The sequence below is a fragment of the Lepisma saccharinum genome, chromosome 30 (assembly GCF_977018435.1).
Source record: "Lepisma saccharinum chromosome 30, izLepSacc3.1, whole genome shotgun sequence".
Taxonomy (NCBI): Eukaryota; Metazoa; Arthropoda; class Insecta; order Zygentoma; family Lepismatidae; genus Lepisma; species Lepisma saccharinum.
In genome coordinates, this window is record NC_139258.1 from 18,772,157 (window position 1) to 18,798,433 (window position 26,277).

A 26,277-nucleotide genomic window follows, 5' to 3' on the forward strand; every position below is an offset into this window, starting at 1 on the left:
GTCAATCTGTAACGCGATTGTGGAACCTAGCTTATCAAATTTCGTCTAGAAACGTAGTGTTAGTATAAATAACATAAAAGCACCAGACAGTGGATAATGTCCAATGCTCTTTAGAAACTTAGTGTGAGAATAAATAACCTTAAAGAATCAGACAGTGGATAATGTCCAATGATAATGTCCCTAGAAACGTAGTGTGAGAATAAGTACAATAAAAGCACCAGACAGTGGACAATGTTCAATGCTCTCTAGAAACGTAGTGTGAGAATAAATAACATCAAAGACCCAAACAGTGGATAAGGTCCAATGATAATGTCTCTAGAAACGTAGTGTGAGAATAAGTACAATAAAAGCACCAGACAGGGGACAATGTTCAATGCTCTCTACAAACGTAGTGTGAGAATAAATAACATCAAAGACCCAAACAGTGGATAATGTCAAAAGATAATGTCTCTAGAAACGTAGTGTGAGAATAAATAACATCAAAGACCCAGACAGTGGATAATCTCAAATGGTAATGTCTCTAGAAACGTAGTGTGAGAATAAGTACAATAAAAGCACCAGACAGTGGATAAGGTCCAATGCTCTCTAGAAACTTAGTGCGAGAATAAATAACATCAAAGACCCAAACAGTGGATAAGGTCCAATGATAATGTCTCTAGAAACGTAGTGTGAGAATAAGTACAATAAAAGCACCAGACAGTGGACAATGTTCAATGCTCTCTAGAAACGTAGTGTGAGAATAAATAACATCAAAGACCCAAACAGTGGATAATGTCAAAAGATAATGTCTCTAGAAACGTAGTGTGAGAATAAATAACATCAAAGACCCAGACAGTGGATAATCTCAAATGGTAATGTCTCTAGAAACGTAGTGTGAGAATAAGTACAATAATAGCACCAGACAGTGGATAAGGTCCAATGCTCTCTAGAAACTTAGTGCGAGAATAAATAACATCAAAGACCCAAACAGTGGATAAGGTCCAATGATAATGTCTCTAGAAACGTAGTGTGAGAATAAGTACAATAAAAGCACCAGACAGTGGACAATGTTCAATGCTCTCTAGAAACGTAGTGTGAGAATAAATAACATCAAAGACCCAAACAGTGGATAATGTCAAAAGATAATGTCTCTAGAAACGTAGTGTGAGAATAAATAACATCAAAGACCCAGACAGTGGATAATCTCAAATGGTAATGTCTCTAGAAACGTAGTGTGAGAATAAGTACAATAAAAGCACCAGACAGTGGATAATGTCCAATGCTCTCTAGAAACTTAGTATGAGAATAAATAACCTTAAAGAACCAGACAGTGGATAATGTCCAATGCTCTCTGGAAACTTAGTGTGAGAATAAGTAAAAGTAAAATCAGCAGACAGTGGATAATGTCCATTGATAATGTTTCTAGAAACGTAGTGTGAGAATAAGTACAATAAAAGCACCAGACAGTGGATAATGTCCAATGCTCTGTAGAAACGTAGTGTGAGAATAAATAACATAAAAGAACCAGACAGTGGATAAGGTCCAATGCTCTCTAGAAACTTAGTGTGAGAATAAATAACATAAAAGAACCAGACTGTGGATAATCTCAAACGATAATGTCTCTAGAAACGTAGTGTGAGAATAAGTACAATAAAAGCACCAGACAGTGGATAAGGTCCAATGGTCTGTAGAAACTTAGTGTGAGAATAAATAACATAAAAGAACCAGACAGTGGATAAGGTCCAATGCTCTCTAGAAACTTAGTGTGAGAATAAATAACATAAAAGAACCAGACTGTGGATAATCTCAAATGATAATGTCTCTAGAAATGTAGTGTGAGAATAAGTACAATAAAAGCACCAGACAGTGGATAAGGTCCAATGGTCTGTAGAAACTTAGTGTGAGAATAAGTAAAAGTAAAATCAGCAGACAGTGGATAATGAGCAATGATAATGTCTCTAGAAACGTAGTGTGAGAATACGTAAAAATAAAAGGATCCGACAATGAATCATATCAAATGCTCTCTATATTCTGTCCCAGGTAACTCTGGAGCAACCGAACGAGAACAAGTCCCTGCGCAAGTAGTGGTGCGAGACGGATCCACAAATGAACACGTGAGAGGGAATGGGATTACGTGGAGGAGGGAGCGACTGCAGTTACCAGCCTTCGCACCTGCGTGTACTGCTTTGTTCTGCCCATTTGATTCCCCTGCCCCTCCCTTCCTTGCCGCTATGCACGGCTTAGCTGCATAGATAGCCGGGACAGAGTATAGAAATATACTGTTAGGATAACTTAAAGTGAAATCACCAGACAATGGATAATGTTCAATGCTCTACAGAAACGTATTGTTGAAATAGGTAATCGTAAAGTACCAGACAATGGATAATGCTCAATTAACATTGCCTGCTAATGAAGAACCATTGTCACATTAAGAGAACCATTACAGTGTAGATTAGCTAAAATTACAAACAAGAAACTGAATATTGGAGCAAAAACAAATACTGCAAGGAAACGCACCATGCGATAAAGGACGGTGGAGAAAAATGAGATTCCTCTAGTATGAGGAACCAATGAGGATACAGAGAGAGAGCATTGTTACAGCTGCCGGTCACGTCAAACCAAAACCCCGTATGCAGGTCACCCAAACGTGAATGTCATAGCAAATTCCGATTCGTTTTTGTTGTCGGGGAGTCCAGGCATCCATACGCAAAGGGATAAACATGTCGGGAATAAATTTTGCTCCCGAAATATTTGTTCTCCGTTATTTCCACCGATTTATCTTCTCTCATCATTCCTCATTCACTGACTGAACTTCAACGAACGAAGAAAAAGCAGAAATGAAGATTATGAAGTCCAATCACAACCATATAAGAACATTAGAGAAAGATGCATTAGCCCAAATTTGTGGAAATTGTACAGAAATTGATGGAAAAAAGAAAGATTTTAGGTAGCTTAATTAGTCCTGATTGCAAACGACAAGGTTTTTTTTGTTGCTTTTTTGGAGAAGGATGGCTTGAATACAAAGTTCATAATAATGGCAGTGTCGCGACAGGACAAACGTGACGTGTATTTTATACTCAGTTTGCATGTTGTAGCTATTAGCATCGTGGTTCTAAAGAGCTTGTAAATCAAACACTAGATGGCACTGATAGTCATTAATCCAGCTCATGCTGATTAAACGAACAAGTGAACATCTGAACGTTAAAACACAGATCGTGTCCGAATCTGCAACCGCACCGTTACATTGTTCCCCGTTGGAATCGAAAGGCTTCCGAGTATTACAGTTGCCACTTTCTCCGCCAGGTGTCAGTTCGAACGCCAACGCAGGAGCACAACACGGAAGTAGGATCTCTATTTTTTAAATCTGGTACATCGTTCCTTTTGGAACAAAGAGACATAGTTAAAGAAGTGGGAAGTGATTCAGAAAATGTTCATGAGAAAATAGGAAAGCAAGTAGCTAAGAAAGTGATAATTGTTATCAACAAAATGAAGGGTTTATGTTCAATTGGTGATGTTTGTCTGGAGAACACCAGGGAATCTTCAAGCTGACATAGCTTATTTCAAGCAATACTATTGGTAGAGGTGGGAAGGAGCTTTTCAATGTGTTTTTGTTGAGAGACAGTCGGCATTTGCTATGCGTTGATAACCTATGTATTTTTTTAGTGCATTACAATGCAGGACTGGTGAAATGAACACGGAAGTTTGTTGTAAAAGAGCATTTTGAAACATATTAAACATGACTTTTTTGTGATTTTTAGGGCATGGGTATTCTCTGTGAGCATCTCCTCATCAATATTAGTGTAGAATCAATAGTTTTCTGGGTCGCTAAGATTAATAGGGACACTCCCAATGCCGTTCAACTCCAAGACACCTCTGTCACCCTTAGGGGTGGGGGTGAGAAGGGGTGACATGTAAAACAACAGATATTAGTGTGGAATCCATAGTTTTCGGGGTCGCTAAGATTAATAGTGACACTCCCAATGCCGTTCAATTTATTTATTGTTGCTCTTGGAGGTGAAACTAAAAATGTTGTTCATAAATTGTTGTTAAATTTATATTATACTGAATTTGTAAAATATATTACTTTATAATTTGTATAGTGTACTTATACTTTTAAATACCTGTAAATAAAATTACTTACATTTTACGCTATAGTTAGAATTCATTCAACACCCCGGCAACGCCGGATAATCAGTTAGTATTTAATAACAGCAGTAATTCTCCTACAACGATCTTCAAATTGCTCGTCCATCTTTTTAGATTGTCTGCCCTGAGCAATGTCTTATGGGAACAAAAGTATACCAACAAATAGGGTAACTAGTATTAATATAATTGTCTGCATGCTAAAGATATGTGCGGAAAAATAAGCGGGACATCTTATTATTTATTTAAGGTGGTTCTTTAGTAGACTAATGCAAGAATGATTAAGGAATTATTGAAGAGCGGTTCTTGAATAGACAAATACAAGAATAATTACGGTATTGAAGAAAGGTCTTTAGTAGACTAATGCAAGAATGATTAAGAAATTATTGAAGAGCGGTTCTTGAATAGACTAATACAAGAATAATTACGGTATTCAGGAAAGGTTCTTTAGTACATTAATGCAAGGATGATTAACGAAATAGTGAAGGGTGGTTCTTTAATAGAATAATACAAGAATGATTAAGGAATTATTTAAGGTGGTTCTTTAGTAGACTAATGCAAGAATGATTAAGGAATTATTGAAGAGCGGTTCTTGAATAGACTAATACAAGAATAATTACGGTATTGAAGAAAGGTCTTTAGTAGATTAATACAAGGATGATTAAGGAATTATTGAAGGGTGGATCTTGAATAGACTAATACAAGAATGATTAAGGAATTATTAAAGGTGGTTCCTTAGTAGACTAATGCAAGAATGATTAAGGAATTATTGAAGAGCGGTTCTTGAATAGACTAATACAAGAATAATTCCGGGATTGAAGGAAGGTCTTTAGTAGATTAATACAAGGATGATTAAGGAATTATTGAAGGGTGGTTCTTGAATAGACTAATACAAGAATGATTAAGGAATTATTAAAGGTGGTTCTTTAGTAGACTAATGCAAGAATGATTAAAGAAATATTAAAGAGCGGTTCTTGAATAGACTAATACAAGAATAATTACGGTATTGAAGAAAGGTCTTTAGTAGATTAATACAAGGATGATTAAGGAATTATTGAAGGGTGGTTCTTGAATAGACTAACACAAGAATGATTAAGGAATTATTAAAGGTGGTTCTTTAGTAGACTAATGCAAGAATGATTAAGGAATTATTGAAGAGCGGTTCTTGAATAGACTAATACAAGAATAATTCCGGGATTGAAGAAAGGTCTTTAGTAGATTAATACAAGGATGATTAAGGAATTATTGAAGGGTGGTTCTTGAATAGACTAATACAAGAATGATTAAGGAATTATTAAAGGTGGTTCTTTAGTAGACTAATGCAAGAATGATTAAGGAAATATTAAAGAGTGGTTCTTGAATAGACTAATACAAGAATAATTACGGTATTGAGGAAAGGTTCTTTAGTACATTAATGCAAGGATGATTAAGGAAATAGTGAAGGGTGGTTCTTGAATAGAATAATACAAGAATGATTAAGGAATTATTGAAGGGTGGTTCTTCAAGAATTATTAAGAAATTGAGAACATTTCTTGAATAGACGCACTGTACATACTCAAAATATGCAGGGGTGTAAAGGGTGACTTTTTATGAAGAAACCCAAATGGCAACCTCAATTCTACGTAGTGCACGCTGGACTACATTTTTGCAGACTAGCGAGGCTTTGGCGACTAAATTCATGGACAGTATAATTCGCCGTGGGGTCTGTTTTCTGTGTGTTGTCCATTTGTGTTTGTGATTCTTCTATCATCCATTCCATCTTATCATCTTCTCGATTAGCCAAAAGTGGCAAAAAAACGAAAAATAACAACTAAATCAGCCAATCAAAATATGCCTTCTCTCTCTGTCCCTTAAAGAATAAATAGAGAAGGGATTCTGGTTACATGTTTTCTATACCCTGTTGCATCTATGGAGCAGCCGAACGAAAACAAGTCAGTGCGCAAGTAGTGACGCGAAACGGCTCCGCCAATGAACACGTGCGAGGGAATGGGATTGCGTGGAGTGGGGAAAGCGACTGCAGTTACCAGGGGCGCGTCAAGTATCTGAGCGCTGAGCGAGCAACGTGATCGCTCAGCTACTTGACGGCCAAATAGGCTTTGCTCCGCGAGCGCTGCTCACTTGATCACTGAGCGAACTTGAACCTTGCTCACCACAGTTTTTGCGTTTCGATCAACGCTGTGCGTCTACGCGTAAACAACGATAGTCTACATTCTACACGTAAACTATTTTATACACGTAGTACGTAATCTATGTAAACAACATTGCGAAAGGTGATAACTTAGCGAAGGGCGCCTTGGAATTAAAATAAAATTATACTGCGTATCAGTTGCTGATGTGTGAAGGGAACTTTTCATACTCTTTCTTCCAAATTCGAACAATTTCTCTCCTAGGAAGAAACCTAATAGAAATATTCTAGTGCTTTTTTTGGGAAAAAGACCACTCTTGCCTCACGACTGCCATCTGTTGTCTTTTTTGCATACTATTTATCTTCTTCCATAGTTGATGATAGAAGAGAAGAGGAATTTTGTTGTTAAGTAGGATTCTTTTCATTTCGTTAGGAACGAATAAAGTTGAAAATGTCACTTTCCTTTCATGAAACCCTTGAAAATTAATTTTTATGTACTTTAGATTATCTACGTAGTCTATGTAAACTACAACCCAATGTAATCTACGCGTAGATTACGTATAAATAACGCATGTAAACGTAAACTTATATGAGGATGGCGGGGTGGCGATCAATGAGGAACTATTTATGAGGAACGGCTTGCGATGTAGCGTAATTAGTGAGGAAGTAACAGAAGGTGATGTAATATTCCAATTCTTGTAATTGTATTAAAATGGAAGTGTTGTTTATTCCAAATAATACATATTAAATTATAAATATACACCGTAGTTCTGGAAAGTGGTACAAGGGTGTGAAAATGAAAATTTCGACAGTTTTGTTCACATCAACTATTCTATTTCCACAATTAACAGCTTTTGAAACACCGAAATATTGTCCACTCGACGCAGCCACATTCATCACAGATTCAAAGGCACTGATATTTTGATCAATGAGCAAACAGCGTCAGATACTTAACAGGCCCCAGCCTTCAAAGCAGCGTGAACTGTTTCGCTCAGCCAACTCGATTTCCTCCCCTTCTCTGCCGCCATGCGCGACCTTACTCCAGCGTTAGCTGGAACAGAGTATAGGTTTCGTAGTTTCTGAGTTGCCGACATGACCGTAGCATATGGTTGCGTCTTTTTTCAAATTTTGCTAATTAACATCCTAAACTATATATAAAAAAATAACTGACTACGTTACTTCCTACTGCTGGACGTAATTTCCGGTTTCCGTGCATAAAGAGCAACTAATATCCGAGGTCCCTAGAAATGCATAAATAACATTGTCCCATTTTCGATGTCGGTTTGTGATGTTTGGAAATGAGCGTCAAGCTGGGCGAGATAATGTCGCGGTCCATACGTGGCTCTTGAGAACGGATAATTGTGGGTTGCGTCCAGTGACGCTGTGGATATCGGACCGTGCGGTCGAATTGCAGCACAGGAACAACGGACAGTGAACTACAACCTGTCATTGGTTCGTTGGGAAGAATTGAGGAACCCAGAACACGAATTTGTTCGTCGATTGGTTCCCACATTAAATCCTAAACGGACTTTTTCCAAAAAACAAAATAAGATAGAGCTGTGCTTAGTGCTCCAGAGGGCTTGGTTCACCGGTCGTTGACTCTCCGAAGCAGTGGTTTTCAAACTTCGGAGACCGCGGACCGGTATATTATTTTCTTAAAGGACGATGCCCTGATCACAGCAATTTTAGTGGTAATCTAATTTCATTTTTTTTAACTTTAAACTTGTTGCTGAGTTGAATTGTTGTTTTAAGTCCACTTTATGAACAGAAAGTCTAATCGGGACTGAACATACAGTTTAAAGTAAGATTCGAACCACTGTCCTCACTGGATATCGAATCCGGGACCCCTTAATTACAATTAATAACGTGATTCCTTAAAAGTACATATTAATAAATAAATGATGGCGTAATCATAAAGTGTAATGGGTCGCTTATGTGTAACCTCAGTGGCGGAGATTAGGAGGAGTGAGGCCCACTTTTTGCTAATTTTGCCCCCACACTATGCTAAACCTTATCTGCCATTTTTGGCACCTTGGCCTTCAACTTTGGAACCCAATCGCCGCCACTGTGTAAGCTTGTTAACAAATATCAAATTAGGTTTAATTTACATGTCTACCATTGAATTCTAATGTAATTTTGTAGTTGCCTCAGGCCACATCATTAAATTAATTTGAAAGTGCTGATTTTTATCGGCACGTTACATTTTGAGCACCGAGAAATTCTAATGAATACTATTCATTGAGAAATCGATGGCTAACTGATAATTAAAGTATTAATTTCATGTTATGACGTTGGCTGGACAAAATCTGCTTTAAGAGAACCTGTCACGTCCCGGTATGAGAGAACCCGGTACTGTGCCGCGCCTCTATGATTGAGAAACACTGCTTGGCTCTTGCCCTAACTTCATGAAATTAACTATTATCATTTGGTTTATATTACTAGAGCCCGGAAGTTTTCAAAATGCCTCTTTTTATCTACTGGATATATTGATAATTTTTTTCCGTATATACGTTTTTTATGTTTCGAATGTTTTAGAAGCCTTTTCATTTTGCCTATTTGGGACCCCAGTGCCTATTTTTAATTATAATGCCATTTTTGCCTTTTTCAATGAAATTGGACCATTTTTTAAAAAAAATAGTGTGTATATAAATTATTCTCTCCCAAAAAACGTTGTTGGCATTTATTTTTCTTCCGTTTATTATGTGAATAATTTTCGCCTTATTTAAGTAATATTGAACTCACGCATGTTTCAACATTGCTGAAGGAGAAAAGTGTGAGAGAAAAGTATTTCATGCTGAGTTAGGATATTGCCTTTCGGTTAACATTTCCTTGTGCATGATTGACTGCTGAAAATCTGTTGCAGAACACCTGCACAATTACGTCATCACGTCCAGCGTCCGTGTCAGGAGGTTATTGACAAGAAACAGCACTAATGCCCAAGGGCTTTTGAATGGATTCCAAAATCAAGCTCTCTATCTTTAGTTTAGTTCTGCACTTTGGAGGGAAAGGATCGTGTAGTTGTCATCATGCCGAAATTTAGTGTGACATTAAGTGGTAAGTTACATGGTTACGTGCGTGAATTTGGTGAAAATTGAAATGCTCTTCCCAATGTAGATTTTAACATTTTGCCAGAAATTATAGATAAAAGTAAGCAACTTCCAAATGTGCCTTTTTTCGGTTTATTTTGCCTTTTTTTCATTTTTAGTGCCTATTTCCCACATTATAAATGCCTTTTTGCCTGCCTATTTTAACGAAAATAAATGCCTGAACTTCCAGGCTCTAGTTATTACAATTCAATGAAAATTAGTGTGCATTATAAATGATCACATCATTAACGAAAAGGACACGTTGCTTGCAGTTCACACATGAAACATATTCTACTAGTTGTAACTCATATAGATTAATCAACTTAACAAAGATTGGTCTGTATATGTGCGTATGTTTGTGTGTGTGTGGATGAGAGACAGAGATTAAAACCTAATGACAGCGTTCTGTGACCTTTTTTCTGCATTATTTTCACGATAAAAAACAAAATTCGGTTGATTCAATATTGAGAGCCTCTTATTTGTTTATCTTTGCATACATTAATGAAACCAGATATTAAATTTGCTCATTGTATTTGTTTATTATCATATGAAAACATTAGTAAATGTTGACAAATGTAGATAAATACACTGCCCTCCAGAAATTAAGCAACAACAAGAAAATGTGAGATAAAAGAGAAAACAGTTGGAGAAAAGAGAAGAAGAGTTCTGGGCACGCTGAAAGAAAGCAACGAATGCGTTATGGAAAACAGGTGAGTCATAAAGTGCGATCATCGTGCCCTCGCACGGATTTCTGGCGTACCAGGTATTGGAGTCGAAGACGCGCGTTCACGGAAGAGGTGTGTGTCTCTATCTGGAGAGTGCAGAGGTGAGTCAAGTGTGCGGAAAGGGTCGAATATGGCAACCAGGCATCATTTGGCTGATGAATTACGGTGGCGTGCCATCGGTAGACTAGAAGCAGGGCAGCGTCAGGACGAAGTGGCCAGATGGCTCAATGTCGATCGTTCAGTTGTCAGTAGGTTATGGAACAAGTTCCAGAGAACGCAAAATGCATCGCGGAGTTTCGGTGGAGGTCGACCGCGTGTGACATCGGTCAGGGATGACCGATATATCCGTTTGACAAGTCGGCGTAACAGGTCCGCAACAGCTACCCAAGTGCGTGCAGCGGCTATTGCTGCCACAGGACGGCCTATGTCAACGAGTACAGTACGCAGACGGCTACGCGAAGGTGGGTTGTATGCCAGGAGACCAGTGTTGTGTATACCACTCACCCAGCGTCAGAAGACAGCCCGCTTACGTTGGGCACGAGAACATGTGAACTGGACACTGGACCAGTGGCAGTCCGTTCTCTTCACTGATGAGTCCAGATTCTCACTGGACAGTGATTTGCGACGCCGATTGGTCTGGAGAGAGGCAGGAACTCGTTTCCATCCCTCCAATATTGTTGAAAGGGACAGATATGGTGGTGGAGGTGTGCTTGTATGGGGTGGCATTTCTATTGGTGGACGTACTGACCTCTATATCCTCCCACGTGGCACCATGACAGGTCAGCGCTATAGGGATGAGGTCCTTGCACGTTGTGTGGAACTATTCGCACGAGAACGAGGTCCGGGCTTCATTCTGCAGGACGATAATGCCCTTCCCCATAGGGCAGGACTAGTCGATCGGTTCTTGGACGAACACCATATTCAACGCATGGTGTGGCCATTCCGTTCCCCGGACCCTAACCCCATTGAACACATGTGGGATGCTCTGGGGAGACGTCTCGCTGGTCTTGTGCCCCCTCCACAAACACTCCAAGACCTTCACCTGTCTCTCTCCCAACAATGGACCCTCATACCCAATGAGTTGGTGGACAACCTTATTGGCAGCATGCGGCGGCGTTGTGAGGCGTGCATTGCTGCGCGCGGTGATCATATCCCTTATTAGTGTCAGATAATGGTCACTTTCCGTCTCCAACGTTTACCACCTGTGATGCTCCAAGCGTACATTTCATTTCTTTTGCCCACGAGTGTACCTTGTTTTGTGTTTCTTCTGTTCTGTAAGGCGTGGGACACTTGTTTCTTTCGTTACAAATAAAATATGTACACCCTCCGGCCTTGTGTTTGATTCTATTGGATGATCACCATTTGTTGCTTAATTTATGGAGAGCAGTGTAGTATTGATTCCTAGGCTTGCTTGTTGTGAAAAGTAAAGTGGGCGTGTCATTATGACGTTATTTACCGTTTAAAACGTGTAACCTTTTTGTCGTGAAGTCATAATAGCGAAAGGCAAATGTTCATCCCTCCCAGGAATGATTTTTACCCCTTGCATAACAATACAAGAGTCATATCTAATCCTGTAACACAAATATTTCCATAAGATCTTACAGTGCAAAGTTGTTCGTCATACAAGTATAATTTAGGGCTTTCAAATATCAGTGGTCAGTACTACTTTATTCTCAAGAAATACCTAACAATCTTTTAAAGAGTTTTGCTTTGTCTTCAAAACAGTCCTATATTAATAAATATAATGAAAAAGCTCACACAATAGGAAAACTAGGCCATTACTGGAAGGACTGTTCTTGTATGAACTAATACAAAAATGATTAAGAAATTATTGAAGGGTGGTTCTTGAATAAACTTACACACGAATAATTAAGGATTGAAGGATTGTTCTAGAATAGACTAATGCAAGATTGATTAAGAAATTATTGAAGAGTGGTTCTTGAATAGACCATACAAGAATAATTACGATATTGAAGAATGGGTTTTAGTAGATTAATACAAGGATGATTAAGGAATTATTGAAGGGTGGCTCTTGAATAGACTAATGCAAGAATGATTACGAAATTATTTAAGGTGGTTCTTTAGTAGACTAATGAAATAATGATTAAGGAATTATTGAAGAGCGGTTCTTGAATAGACTAATACAAGAATAAATACGGTATTGAAGAAAAGTCTTTAGTAGATTAATACAAGGATGATTAAGGAATTATTGAAGGATGATTCTTGAATAGACTAATGCAAGAATGATTAAGGATTTATTGAAGAGCGGTTCTTGAATAGACTAATACAAGAATTACTAAGAAATTGTTTAAGAACATTTCTTGAATAGACTAATACAAGAATGATTAAAGATTTATTTAAGGTATTCTTTAGTAGACTAATGAAAGAATGATTAAGGAATTATTGAAGAGCGGTTCTTGAATAGACTAATACAAGAATAATTACGGTATTGAAGAAAGGTTCATTAGTAGTTAAATACAAGGATGATTAAGGAATTATTGAAGGGTCGTTCTTGAATAGACTAATACAAGAATGATTAAGTAAATATTGAAAAGCGGTTCTTGAATAGACTAATACTAGAATGATTAAGAAATTATTGAATGGTGAACGTCAGGGTTCCGTGTTAGAATACCGGCTCGGGTATGGGTGTTCTTTGTGAGTGCCCCTTCATCAATTTCATTATATCATCACTCCATCCTCACCTTCGCGATTAGCAAAAAAAGTGGCAGGAATGCGAAGTAAAATAAACCAAATCAACCAATTATTGAAGTGGGCCTTCCCGATGGCGCAGTGGTAGCGTCGTCGCCTTGTAATCAAGGGGTCCCCGGTTCGATACCCGGTGGAGACACATAGTGGTTCGGATCCCACTTTAAACTGTAGTTCCAGTCCCGATTAGCATTACTGTTCAAAAAGTGGACTTGAAACACCAAATCAATCAATCAATCAAAAAACAATTATTGAAGGGTGGTTCTTGAATAAACTAACACAAGAATGATTAAGGAATTATTTAAGAACGTTAATAATTTATCGAAGGATTGTACTTGAAATTGTATGAATATTTTAAATATTTGGAATTCTTTTCCTAAGCCCATTTAAGGTATAGAGCGACCACAAGGAAAAGAACCTTCGGCCAAAAGTCTCCGCGCACCTTCCCGTTCATCGGGTCAACTCGGGCCATAAGGAAGCCTCCTCCACCCTGCCCCTCCCCTTCAGCAGGAGAACGATGCACAGCAGTCGCGGGTCTGCGCAGGCTCATTTGCCTGTGGTTCCACTATAGTTACTTCATACTCAAAACTAAGTTATTTTTTGAATTCATGAAAGTGACGAGACAAAACGGGGAGAAAGCATTTTTTTCGAGAAATGTTCATTTTTTTCCAGAAATATTAAACATTGAAATACAGCACACAATGGCAAAAGGTTTGCAAGTGTCCTAAGTAAAAACTTTTATTATTATTATTACTTTGTAAATTGTAGAAAACCACTATCTTTCTCGTTTGACCTCTATGTTTACCAACTGTGTTAACCCCTTCCTCTCACTCTCTACGTATGTTTGCACCGACAGTTAATCAATCTTTCAACTGGAATTTTAAGGTGCATTCATTTGGCGTTTTCCTCTTACCACCAACGCACTCCGAAAGCATCGAATCGAGTCTCGAAGCCAAAAAGATGATGTGTGGCGTCACGTTTCAATGAAATCTATAGCAGTTGACCTTTCCCGTTTCCCTGTGACGCGGTTGCGAGACGTATGCGTTTGACATGTCATTCCGCACCATTTAGTTATGTGATTGCTCGTGTATTAACCTCTTCAGCTCTCAAAGTGTATATCGGCTCAAGTTCCATATGTTGTATGCTTCGTTAACCCGGTGCCTTTTGGCCTGACTCAGCAAGCAAAATTTGATCTTTTCCGTTAGTGCATCACTGTAAATTAACACTTTGTGCCTCCCCCCAACAGTTTTTTTCCATCAATAATTATGAAAGAAATGTTTTCCAGTCATTTCCTTCTGCCGCTTAGTTTTTGTCATCTTGTCACGTGACAAGAATGATTAAGAAATTGTTTAAGAACATTTCTTGAATTGACTAATACAAGAATGATTAAAGAATTATTTAAGGTGGTTCTTTAGTAGACTATTGAAAGAATGATTAAGGAATTATTCTTTAATTGAGTAATACAAAAATCTGTCATAACCAATCAGATGGGTGCTTACACACTCAGGGTTGCCGCTCATACTATCAAATCCCCAGACTTTTTCTGCTTACTTTAGTAGCGAATATCCAGACCTTTCTGTAGTGTTTGGACTTAGGAAAATGTGGGACATCACCGGTCGTCGGGTAAAACCAGACATTCTGGTCGTACGAAGCCCTGGTAGTTTGGCGCTAGTGTCTCTACAGATAGAGGAAAATCATTGTATTTCATGCCACGTGATTTAAGTCTACTTTACGCACAATTAGGCTAATTGGTACTGGACGTACAGTCAACGGCAAAGATAATGGTAGGCAAATTGTCCACCGCCATTTTCATTATTTTTTTATTCTACATCCTGTGTTGTTTTAACAAATGAAACTATGTTGGTTCAAAGCAAATGACGTCATTATTTCAATTCATTATCATCACATTGTGTAATACAGACCGAATGAAAATGGCGATGGACAATTCGGTTACTGATTTTTTTACCTTTGGGTGTACAGTTTAAAGTTGGATCCGAATCACTGGTCTCGTCTAGTTCGCTGCACATTTTCACGCTAGGTGTAGTGCAGGTGTACCCAGGTGTCAGGCTGGTGCAAGGAAATGACGTTCAACCAAGTAGACGGATAGAGGTGTTCAAGTTCAGAAGATTCGACAAATGCCTCTCTGCTGCCTTATACGTTCATTTGATTAGTTACCACGCACCACGTGACTATATACCACACACTGCACCGGTCCAGAACGTAGTGCAAACGGTGCACACGCCAAATACACTACTTGACACCAAATCAACGAACTAGACGAGTTGGTATTGCATCGTGTAACCGACTAGACCTGTGAGTGCAGAGAAAGTCAAAGAATGCAGCGAACTATACATTGTCCCAGCTAAATGTGGAGCAAGGCAGCGCTTAGCATCAGATAAAAGAGGGTAACCTGTTGGCCAGAGCGAAGCAGAAGACACTGATGGGAAGGCTGGTAACTTCAGTCGCTTTCCCCCACTCCATGCAATCCCGTTCCTCTCACGTGTTCATTGGTGAAGCCGTCTCGCGTCACTACTTGCGCAGAGACTTGTTTTCGTTTGCCTGCTCCACAGTTAGCTGGGGCGGAGTATAGACGGGGCTAATATGTGTCTGCACCAGGTATCGTTGGAGTGCACAGTTGGAGTTTGACTGTTAAGTAGTGTTCACGTTCTGTGTGCTATTTTTTCTTTGTGGGTCCGTTTTCACCACACCGTGGTAGTTTTCGAAAGACAGTTAATTCTGTACCGAGTAGATAGAACACAAAAACTTTTATACTCTTAGGTAGACATGTATGTAAACATCTCATACGAGCAACTGAATGGAGTTACAAAATTGTCGTCGGGAAAGGGAATAAAGGGTTTTGAAAATGTTTTCAAAAAGGTGCACAAAAAGTGCTGACAAAATGCGTTTATTCAATGCTCTTTTTTCTGCGCCTTCTGTATATAATGCGCGCGGACCGCAGAGAGAACTGTGGTTCTGCAAAATAGGTTTTGTTGATGTTTGTGTTTTAACTCGCAGGTTTTGCTACATTATCTTGGGAACCATTGAGACTGCAATGATTATATTATACCATTTTATAGCTCTCGTTCTGCTCTACAAAATGAGACTATGGGATTTTATGTAGCTGCTCAAGAAAACTGAAAATCGTTATTTTTTTCTGTCCATTTTTTTAACAAAACATGAAAGGAAAGAAAAACGTGTTGAAACATCAAAGAGGGAGTAAAAAGATGATAAATGTGCTAATTTCACGAAAATATGCAACAAAGTGTGTTCATTTTACTTGATTTCAAGTCCAAAAATACATATCCCAAACGATCGGTAGGAAAATAGCTATATCTTTGGAATGGTGCTGCACCTTAAAATCCGTTCCCTATTTATAAGTTTTGTGTGCCGGGTAGACCCGAACACCTGATTGGAGGAGAGCATCCAACACCACAAAGCAACTACTCGACTATCGTACAACAGTACAGTAAACAAGTATAGTAGAAAAATGGATGTGTGTGTGAGTGTGTATATTTGTTTGTTCCGGCATAACTCCCGAACGCCTGGAGCGATTTAAACCAAACTTGGTACGTGTATCACTTGCAACCTGGAAAGAAATACTGTGGAGGTAAGACACCCCTAGGGGTTGTGCGGGAAGGGGTAACATGTAAAAATAATCGAGAACCACCGATATTAAATTCCGCACAAACAGACATCCGTGACTCTATGCAATCCGCACAACGATAGTGTTTCTCGGGTTGTCTAACATTCAGGCTGTGTTGCGAATGGAATCCATAGTTCTCGTGACACTCCCAATGCGGTTCAACTCAAAGTTCATCACCTATCGTGCGTCATCGGGTAATCAGCTAGTTGATAATAAATGACGGTCGTATGTACCATAAATATATTTTTAAACACTTTTTTTTATTATTTGAAGGACTCGTGTGTAAGACATGCTATGTGACATTTTGGTCATTTTTTAGTTAGAAAGTAAAATGTGCCATCCTTCAATTTTCGAGTGAAATTGCCATGTCATACAATTTCCATTGGACTCAGTGAAGTGTTCTGAAATTGGTAAATACAACATATAAACAGTGTATTTACAGTATAGTTTCGAATAAACTTTTTCTTAATGAACTCGGAAATAACGAAAATATCACTTACCATGCTTTACATTATAGATAGGCTAATAGGCCGCCGTGGCACAGTCGGTAACGCGTCTGACTACCACGCTAAACGTCCCGGGTTCGATCCCCGGTCGGCTCAAATCCGGGAACTTTTCTAACGTTGGAAGCTGCCCCGGCGCCCACCCAGCGTCGAATGACATGGGTACCTGGGGGAAACCCTGGGGGGTAAAGGCGGTCAGGGCATGATGCTGATCACATCACCCCCACTCATGACCGGATCAAGATCGTGTGGGGCGTTACCGTCACACCCCCTGTACGCACAGGGGAGCACTTTACTTTTCTTTACCATGCTTTACACCCGACGCCTGAGGATGAGTAAATAATATGATGAAATAGATGAAAGGGCACTCACAACAAAAAACAAACATACCGACGCCGGGATTCGATCCCGGGAGCCCTGGAGTCCTAGGGCGCTGTGCTAACCACTTTATTATTATTTTCTTAAAGGAAAACCCCTAAGCGGAAACCTTTCCCATCACACTTCATTTACTCGTATCATTTCACTCAAATCTCTATTTCAGGACTTTCAGGACAATCACAAACATCCATGTCCGAGCCGGGATCGAACCCGGGACCCCTGGCGTCGTTGCGCGATGTGCTAACCACTCCGCCACGGAGTTTGGGATTTTTTTCAAACTGAATCAATAACATTACAATAATTATGTCAATTAAATAATAACCTTTAATACTTTAAAAACGTCCATGGTCAATTTTACGTTTGATTGCAGTAAGAAATTGACAGACTTAAACACTCATTTCCACTAAACCTTTTACGGTGTTTTACAAAACAAATCCTTAAAATTGCCAGAATCAAGGTAATTTGGGTAATAAACAGGCGCTGCTCAAATATTTTGTTTCCTTTTCATTTGATAACGACTGTCTCATTACTTAATTGTCGGACTGTGTTAATTAAACATGTCTCTTGTGTAGTTAGTTATTTTGATGTTATTTTATCTTTATTGTATGATAACAATAGAAAATAGTAAATGAACAATACATAAATAACTGTCCGGTCAGTGGCGGCGATTAGGTTCCAAAACTAAGGGGGCAAGGTGCCAAATTTGTGGTGGGGGACAAAGACAGTATATTTCACTTTGTAGATAAGGTTTAGCATGGTGCGGGTGCAAAAGTGGCGAAAAGTAGGGGCAACTGCCCACCTCATCCCCTAATCGCCGCCACTATGTCCGGTGCTACCCGACAATTTTTGAAATGTGTGGAGAAGCACTGTTCTCAATTTTCATTTATATAACATGTAAATCTTTATTCGTTTCGTCAATTCAATTATTATAATAATTGAATTTTAGGATTTGTATAATACAATCTTCTCAATATTTTTCATCCACAACATGGTTAACTGTTCCAGTTGTAAGAAATGCAATATTCTCACTTATTTCGATTTCACACATGTTCATCTGTTGTACAAAATTACACATTTAAAAGTCACTCGCAGATCTCCGTGGTTATCACAGCATACTACGACGACAGGCATCCCGGGTTCGAATACTGGCCTCGAGTAATCCTTTGAGAATGCTCCTTCATCAATTTCATCATATCATCACTCATCCTCATCATCGCGATTAGTCAAAACTGGCAGAAAAGCGACGTAAAGAACATAAATCAATTAAATTAAAGCGACTTACTCAAAAGTAACGAGATCCATTTATTTAATTGCTAACTAACGAAGTACGATGATTTGTCTCGCAATATAAACTGTTTTGACATTCTCACTATCGCCGTGTGGGAGGAATTCTTTCATTCGTTCAAAGACACATTTTATTAGCTATTACCGTAGTTCCAATTAATAACAATCAACATATTACGATGATATAGAAGGTGATCCATAGGATGGAAACAAGCATACAGATTCACTAGTTCAGGTACATTATACAATGTTTCAATTGGTAATAAATTATGGAATAGTACCGGGTGATCCGTTTGAGATGTCCGAAAAGTAAACCGTTGTGTACAATAGGTTAATGCACGTATCTCTGAAAAGTTTGTTGTAATATATGCAGAAAGGATGTAAGTTTTGAGTGAGTGCATGTTTACAGACTTCAGCCATGTGGCTGTACTAGTGTGCATATAACACTTGAAAATTTCACATCCCATAAGATACATTGTCCGCTATTGTGGCGTGACCACTATCTTTATCTACCATGAACGCTAGCGCCACGCGGCGGAAGTCTGTAAACCTGCACTCACTCAAAACTTACATCCTTTCTGCATACATTACAACAAACTGCTCAGAGATACGTACATTAACCTATTGTACACAATGGTTTTCTTTTCGGACATCACAAACGGATCACCAGATATTTTCGTGGAATTCATGGGCAAGTTTATAACAATTTCGGAAACAAACGCAAACCATTAGGATGTTAGCAGGTATAAAAATTAACGCGTTGGGTTAAACTTTGTTTATAAAGTACTATACCTTCATTATACATGTATGAAATGATGGTATGTTCAATGGAACACATACACACACATATAACACCAGAAATAAACAATTTCTAAAACCAACTAATGCTAGTTCAAGAAGGACCCGGACAGATGGCAATTAAAATATTCAACCATCAAGACAATGTTCAAAAACAAATTTGAAAAGAAACTATTATTAAAATAGTAATATTAAATCAATATTATTATGAGATGCGAACAGGCAAATTGTTCATCACTTTTAGCAGGTTGCTCTTGCACCTTACGCTGGCGTTTCTTAATCATTCATTTACAACAGACCGCCTTTAATGTCTTATTATTTCGAACCCCAAGCACTTAACTACAGGCAAATAGTTCGATATCTCAAATCACATATGTATTAATGTTGTTCATCGAATGCGATTTATTACAGTATTCATATATTTATTATAACAATAACAATAGACGTAATACTGAACAGTGAATGACTGCCTAACATCACTTTACCGTGCAGGCTGATGCTGCATTTGGTTTAACAATTTATGCGTTGCGTTTGGTTTATTTACTGTCACTATTTTATGTTAGCGTCGAAGGTTGCAGCTAGACAGGAAGGCGATTCAGCATTCTGCGATGCGATTGGAGAACGAGTGCGCAGTTACCAAACTGAACGTCACAGAAAGTGCCGAACTCTGTCCTGCCATGTTGTAGCTCGGTCACAACACGCAAGGCTAACTGGCCCAACTCTCCAACTTGGCAACATGGCTCGAGCGCTATTCGTTGGATTTTCGCGCGCTTGGGCAGAACCTTTTTATTAACGTACTATACTTGGTCTATTGACGATCTGAAAATGTGGATTTTATAACAATAGATACTTTATTTAGAAGCTTTGTAAAATAAACACTCCCTACTTTAAATAAAACAATACAAGACAATACCTCTAGACAGCCGTGCAGCCTCTTTATTTTATAAATCGGCTCACTTAACAATTGACAGTCTATTTCTTCGAACCCTCACCAGGTAACAGATCGTAACATTTCTTCAATATTTCGCGAACGCCCTGAGGGTCTATGAACCACAGGTTAGGAACTCCTGCCCAGCGTGGTGTTAGGGAATGCAGTGGTACTGATACTGGTGCAGAGGTTGTCCACGTTCGTGGACATTTTGCTTCATTTCTTGAACCTCGTACTGCGTAAGATAATGAGGATGAACGAGGTGCTGGACAATTTGTCTGGAAATATTAACGCATCTCGCTCTACACGGTTCCACGATTAGAGTTCGACATAATTCCAGATTGATTTCGATACGGAAAGAAATCCGCCGGGTAACAATTATTGAAATTAACATTCATGCACCTAACATGCATGAAACCTAACATGTTCTTATTATCCTATATATTCTATAACTGAAAAAAATTAAACTTTCCCCAATGGTATCAAACCCCACAGTGCATCATACACCAAAATATAATGAAAAGATAAGCTAATTAAGCTAGAGGGCTCATACCCCACACATGAAGGTTTTAATCAATCCTTCCCTTTTTAATGCTCACAACTAAAAAACAATATAATGTTCCTATTGACCCTCACAATAGTAACCCTCGTTTCTATTTCTTCCACCTCATGATATGGAGCCTGAATGATATTACTGAATGATAGAGAATCTCTACTGTCAAATCTATCTTAACCTGATAGCGAGGATCAAACGTAGGGCGTATCTGTGAATTACTCCTGATGCATTGATTAACCACTACACCACTGCATTCAACAGAATTCTATACTACCTTTTTTACTTTAATAAATTGCCGTTTTTAATTCTTGACTCTGAGATAGATATTGTGCTTGGAATCATGTGTATGAACTGATTTGCTTTTCTTTCCAATTTCATTCTTTCCATACCGCTATCTTATTGCACATTGGTGTGCCTACGGTGGCTTGTAGGGGTCATACTTCCCCTTTTGACCAAGCTCTCTTAAATAAAAGCAATCCAGGAAACAAGAAAGTAGTAGCAAAATATATAGGACAGCTAAGCAAGAGGAAGGCAATTCTTGGATACGCCATTAAGGATCAGTGTCACACTATGGAGGGGAGGAGGCCCCGTCAGATAAAAATAACTGTTCGTGCAGGGTTCATTACGAGTTTATAGGATGCTGGAGCTTCCAATAAAGCAACTACCCCGATTTTTTCCGACTTGTTTTGACTTTAAAATATTCAAAATTACTGAAATCATATTCTAAAAGAAGAATACATAAAAGTGTGTTTCAATAATTTATTAAAAATATTTAATGTGCACTGTTCATTTAATTATGGAATGAAATCATGAAGTGGAAATATTATTTCACATAAAAATATGTACATTCATAACAGCGTCAAAATTCAATAGAAAGTAAACAAAATAGAATTATATAGAGAATGTTGTTGGATATGATTAAAAATTGCCACTTTGATACGTAAAATAATAGTTTGATATTGAACACACCGAGTCACACGAGTGGCGCATCGGAAATAACAGGAAACAATAGTTTAGAACTTTATGAACCTCCCATAATTCTTGGTTTAACCTTCAACATGTTCTGCTTATTGCTTCTACAGGTAATAATACGAAAAAAGTAAATATGTATTAATTGTGATAATGTTTATATATATATGTGTGTGTGTGTGTGTGTGTGTGTGTGTAGTGTAAACAACATATACAGCGTATCATCGCACGAACTTTCCCAGCGTATAGAGGACAGTAAGGCAAACCACTTCTCTTAATGACGTTTTTTGCTTGACGCCTCGTGTTGACGCTACAAATCCTCGAAATCGAAATATATGCAACCACGCAGCACAGACTAACATATGATACTGACCAGTGGCGGCGATTGGATGCCAAAACTGGGGTGCGGGAAGGACAGTTTATTTTCCATTGGTAGACAAGGCTTAGCATTAAGATACTGATACTAACGGATTAACTCTAGCCTTCTTAAACCCGAAGGTTTATGGCTGCAGCAACACAGGCCTTCCATCTGTCCCTATCCTGAACAAGATAAATCCACTCCTATCCATCCCTACCGATGTCTTTAAGGTCAATCTCAACGTCATCGCTCCATCTTCGTATTGGCCTTCCTACAGGTCTCTTACCATCAGATTTCCCAACAAGAATCCTGTAAACTCTTCTTCTATGTGTAAATAATGGGAGAGATATCCGCTTAGTATGTTTGAAAATATCACATGGTAAGTTTCCCAAATACCATGCCCTACCACTGATATTGTGAGGTGTATTCTATGCATGCTGACCTGCAGGGGTGCACACAGGTGGGGATTATGACGCAGATTGCGTCATCGAAATTTTTTTCCCCTTTAAATAATATAAAATTCAACATTTATATATTTCAACATTCATATATTTCTTCAATCTTAAATATACCATTGGGGTGTAAGGGGTACTCCTTCCACGTAGTACACCCTGGACTGCAGACTAACGAGGCTCTGGCGACTGGGCCCATGGCCAGTATAATTCTGTGTCGTCCTGTGTTTTGTCCTTATTTGTGCTGAGCGCTCTTCTTAGCCTCAGCTTTTAACCAAGGTAAGGAAATTTTAGTTTTCAGACACTATTTTATTTTTGTTATGATAAGGGGCTGAACCCTGTATAGTGTGACGGGTGCAAAAATAGCCTCAGTGCTGACGCACCCAAAGAAATTTAATTCAAATTCAAACTAAATGTACCATATTTAATCCATTAGATGAAGAAAAGAAAGTGTTTAAGGGTATTATCGAATTGGGTGGGGAATATCCAACTCTTACATATTAGGCCTTAATTGACACGTGGGTTCTGGGGGAGGGAATTCTGAATTAAACGTTGGGGGGGGGGGGGCAGTATCCAACTCTAGGACTTACATTATGGCGGGTATTTTAGTTAGAGAGGAATTGAGCATTATTAAATTGAGGAGGGTATCCAATTCTTGTGTATTACTATTGTCTTAGACTGTTGCGGAAATTCTGGTGTGGAGACTGAGATTTTTTTTTTGGAGGAGGCAATATCCACTCTTCAATATCAACACTAAGTCTAAAATTGGCATGAAAATTTTGGTGGTAGGATTGAGTATTAAATTTAAATGGGGGAGATAGGAAGCTCTTGATAAAGTGTTAAATCTTAGATTGTGAAGGGATTTCTGCAGTGGAGAGAGAGTTCGAACAATTTGGAGACTGTATTTAGTGCCAAAAGAGAAGCTGGAAAAGACTAAATATCTCGGGGTCCTAAGAAAGTATTGACACCCCATTAAATTAATATTCTTGAAAGCCTGCAAAGAAATGGATGTAAAAATTTTCTTGCTCGCTTCGCTCGTAATGATGTCTTACGAGGATGATTTGGCGTTTACTGAGGTGAATGTGAAGTTTTATATATTTACCCCAAGAAAATGGGGGGGGGGTGAGTTCGTTGAAAGAGGAGTCGTATTATATTATCGCCCTGAGCTTACGAATTTCTAGCTAGGGTTCTGTAATGTCTCGTGAAATAATCGGTCATACGGCTGGAGCATGTTATTTGGTTTGCCAAGGTTGAATTTTATATCTTTATCTTAAGTTGTGTAACACTGTATGTTAAATACTCAAATTGTGAGTTTTATAATCCCACAAACACTATTCATATGCAAATTTACATAATTTAATTTACTACATTTAACCAATCAATGTGCTAGCTTTAAGTTTTCTTCGAAAATCGAATAATTAAAAAATATGGACAGTGTAACATGGTATTTCATTCAAATAGACATACATTATTACGTATTCATCCAAATTATTTTGGGGGGGGATTATGATGAACGATTTTAGGGCCGTCTTGAGTGATGGGCACCCCTGTTTAGGGAGGAGGGGCAGATAAGTACAGTGTTCAGTAAAGCTAAGAAAAAGTTACTTTCGGTAGACACGTTGTCGTAATTAAATACATTGTGGGGATTGCGATATGGTTTGAGGACGCGAATGATATGATTTGGGGAGGATGCATGACATGATTTTGTGGGGGATGCGCCATTGGGCTTGGGGGGAGCCACCCCAGCTGTCCTGCTACTTTAGGCCTTAAGGTTTCCACTTCTTGCGTGGGATGCTTGTGTACTTTTGTCCTTTTTACCAAGGGAGCATTCTGATTTGCTCGTACACCTCGTCCACATTCACACGGTATGGTGTACATGGATAATATCTAATTATGATTTCATGCTAACGAAGAACCGTTGGCGCTAACACTGAGGCAATGACTATTGCAGTACTCAGCTCACGTCAGCGTAGGTAGGCAACTGAGCATAGTAATGGAAGTCGTCGGTAGGTGGCGTGCAAGTCACACACACCATCTCTACTGCATGTGGGCAGATGTTTTTAAAGCATTTGACTACTAACGTTGCTCTTTTGTGGAATTTCTATGGTTTTGATTAAACTTGCATATCCTAGCGTTAATTTGGTTTAACTGAATGTCGTCTGTACGTTTAGACCTTCAAGTCTTCGTGGTTATATGTAGTGGAACTTACTTTTTCAAGTTAATACTGCAGACTGCGTTGTGTCTAGGCGAGATAGTATAGCAGTGTACATATAATGATTTGATTGTAACTACTATTACAAAAACTGGCTGTAGCGTTTTCATTTTATAAAATACAGTTCGGATTTCCTGAATTTTCCTCTTCGAAATGTGTTAGATGTTGTGTGTACACAATGTGAAAAAAACATACTGTTAAAGCCAAATGTCTATTAGCACCAAGAAAAATGTAAGTTTACATGTTGTTGAGGCTTGAATTATGTGTCCTAAATACCTCCTGGTGGCCATATTTTCATCAGACACCTTAGTACTAATTATACGCATAACTAGTTTATTTTCGTGGGGTCCAAGTTGAATGATTCGTATGTACGTATGTGCCAATTGATATATTGATAAGTTGGGGGTACGGACTCGCCAGCCCCCGTGTTAGTTACGCTTATGATGTTAATTAATATGTTTAGTTTACTTACCCGACGGTAGCTGCTCCTAAATAGGGTTCCTAGAGATGGCTGATGCACACACATGCACACCAAATACACACGGCCACTGTAATATTTCCGAGCATAAAGTGAACCCCTTACATACGCCTTAAAATAGCTCGGATCGTGAACATAGCAACACTCCACGTTAACACAATACCGTGTACCAGATCACTCTTCCATCCGATTATAATTTCTTTTCTTTAAAAAAAAACTAAAACAATATTTTAAAAAAATAGAACAGGGGGTTCACAACACAATCACAGACGAACACACACCGAACACTTGCTTGTACCTATCGCACAAGTACTGCTCTGGCAGGTTGTACCTTATGGTGTGGACAACAAGTTGCCTCCCCCCCGACACATACTACAACCCCACCGGACGCTCGTAACGCACAAGCTTACTACGTGAGCACCGAAGTCAGACTACGACACCGTGTGGGGGATCGGCAGTGTGACTGGTAGATTCGCTGGACAGCTTCGCGCGCTACGGTGAGCTTCAAAACCAGCACGTCTTGCAAGGTTTAGCGGTACGTTACTGTGCCGTGTGGAACGGTGCAATTGGACCCAATATTTGCGTGATGTTCGTGCCCCAGCGCCTTAATTCTGCACCGATGTATGCTGGTCGTGTGGCGATCTGGAAGGAAGGGAGTAATGGAAGCAATGTTGCCATCTGCGAGTGTGTTAAATGTTGTGTGCAAGGGGAAAGACACGCGAGTTGTAAATCAGGGCAGCTGTCGATTCGACCAAGGATTCTGTGCATAAACACTTGATCAACAGATGGCGTTGATGCGCCTTTCTTCTTACTTTGCATCGCGTTGGGTTAATCGCGACAATAAGGAAGAATGATGACGAGATAAACACGATTATACACTCATGACTTACCCAGAGTTCGAACCACTGTCTTATGTTTCTAAATCCAAACGTACACGAAAAGTGGCGGCGATTA

General features: G+C 38.9%; 1 protein-coding gene across 1 annotated transcript in view; it reads right to left on the minus strand.

The window, feature by feature from the left end:
- Task6 (TWIK-related acid-sensitive K[+] channel 6) overlaps positions 1–25,753 on the minus strand; it is a 507,854-nt gene extending 482,101 nt beyond the window's left edge. The window contains exon 1 of the mRNA XM_083115200.1: positions 25,318–25,753. The gene's annotated coding sequence lies outside the window, so the exon portion shown is untranslated. The remainder of the gene's footprint in view (positions 1–25,317) is intronic.
- Between the last annotated feature and the right edge of the window lie 524 nt (positions 25,754–26,277).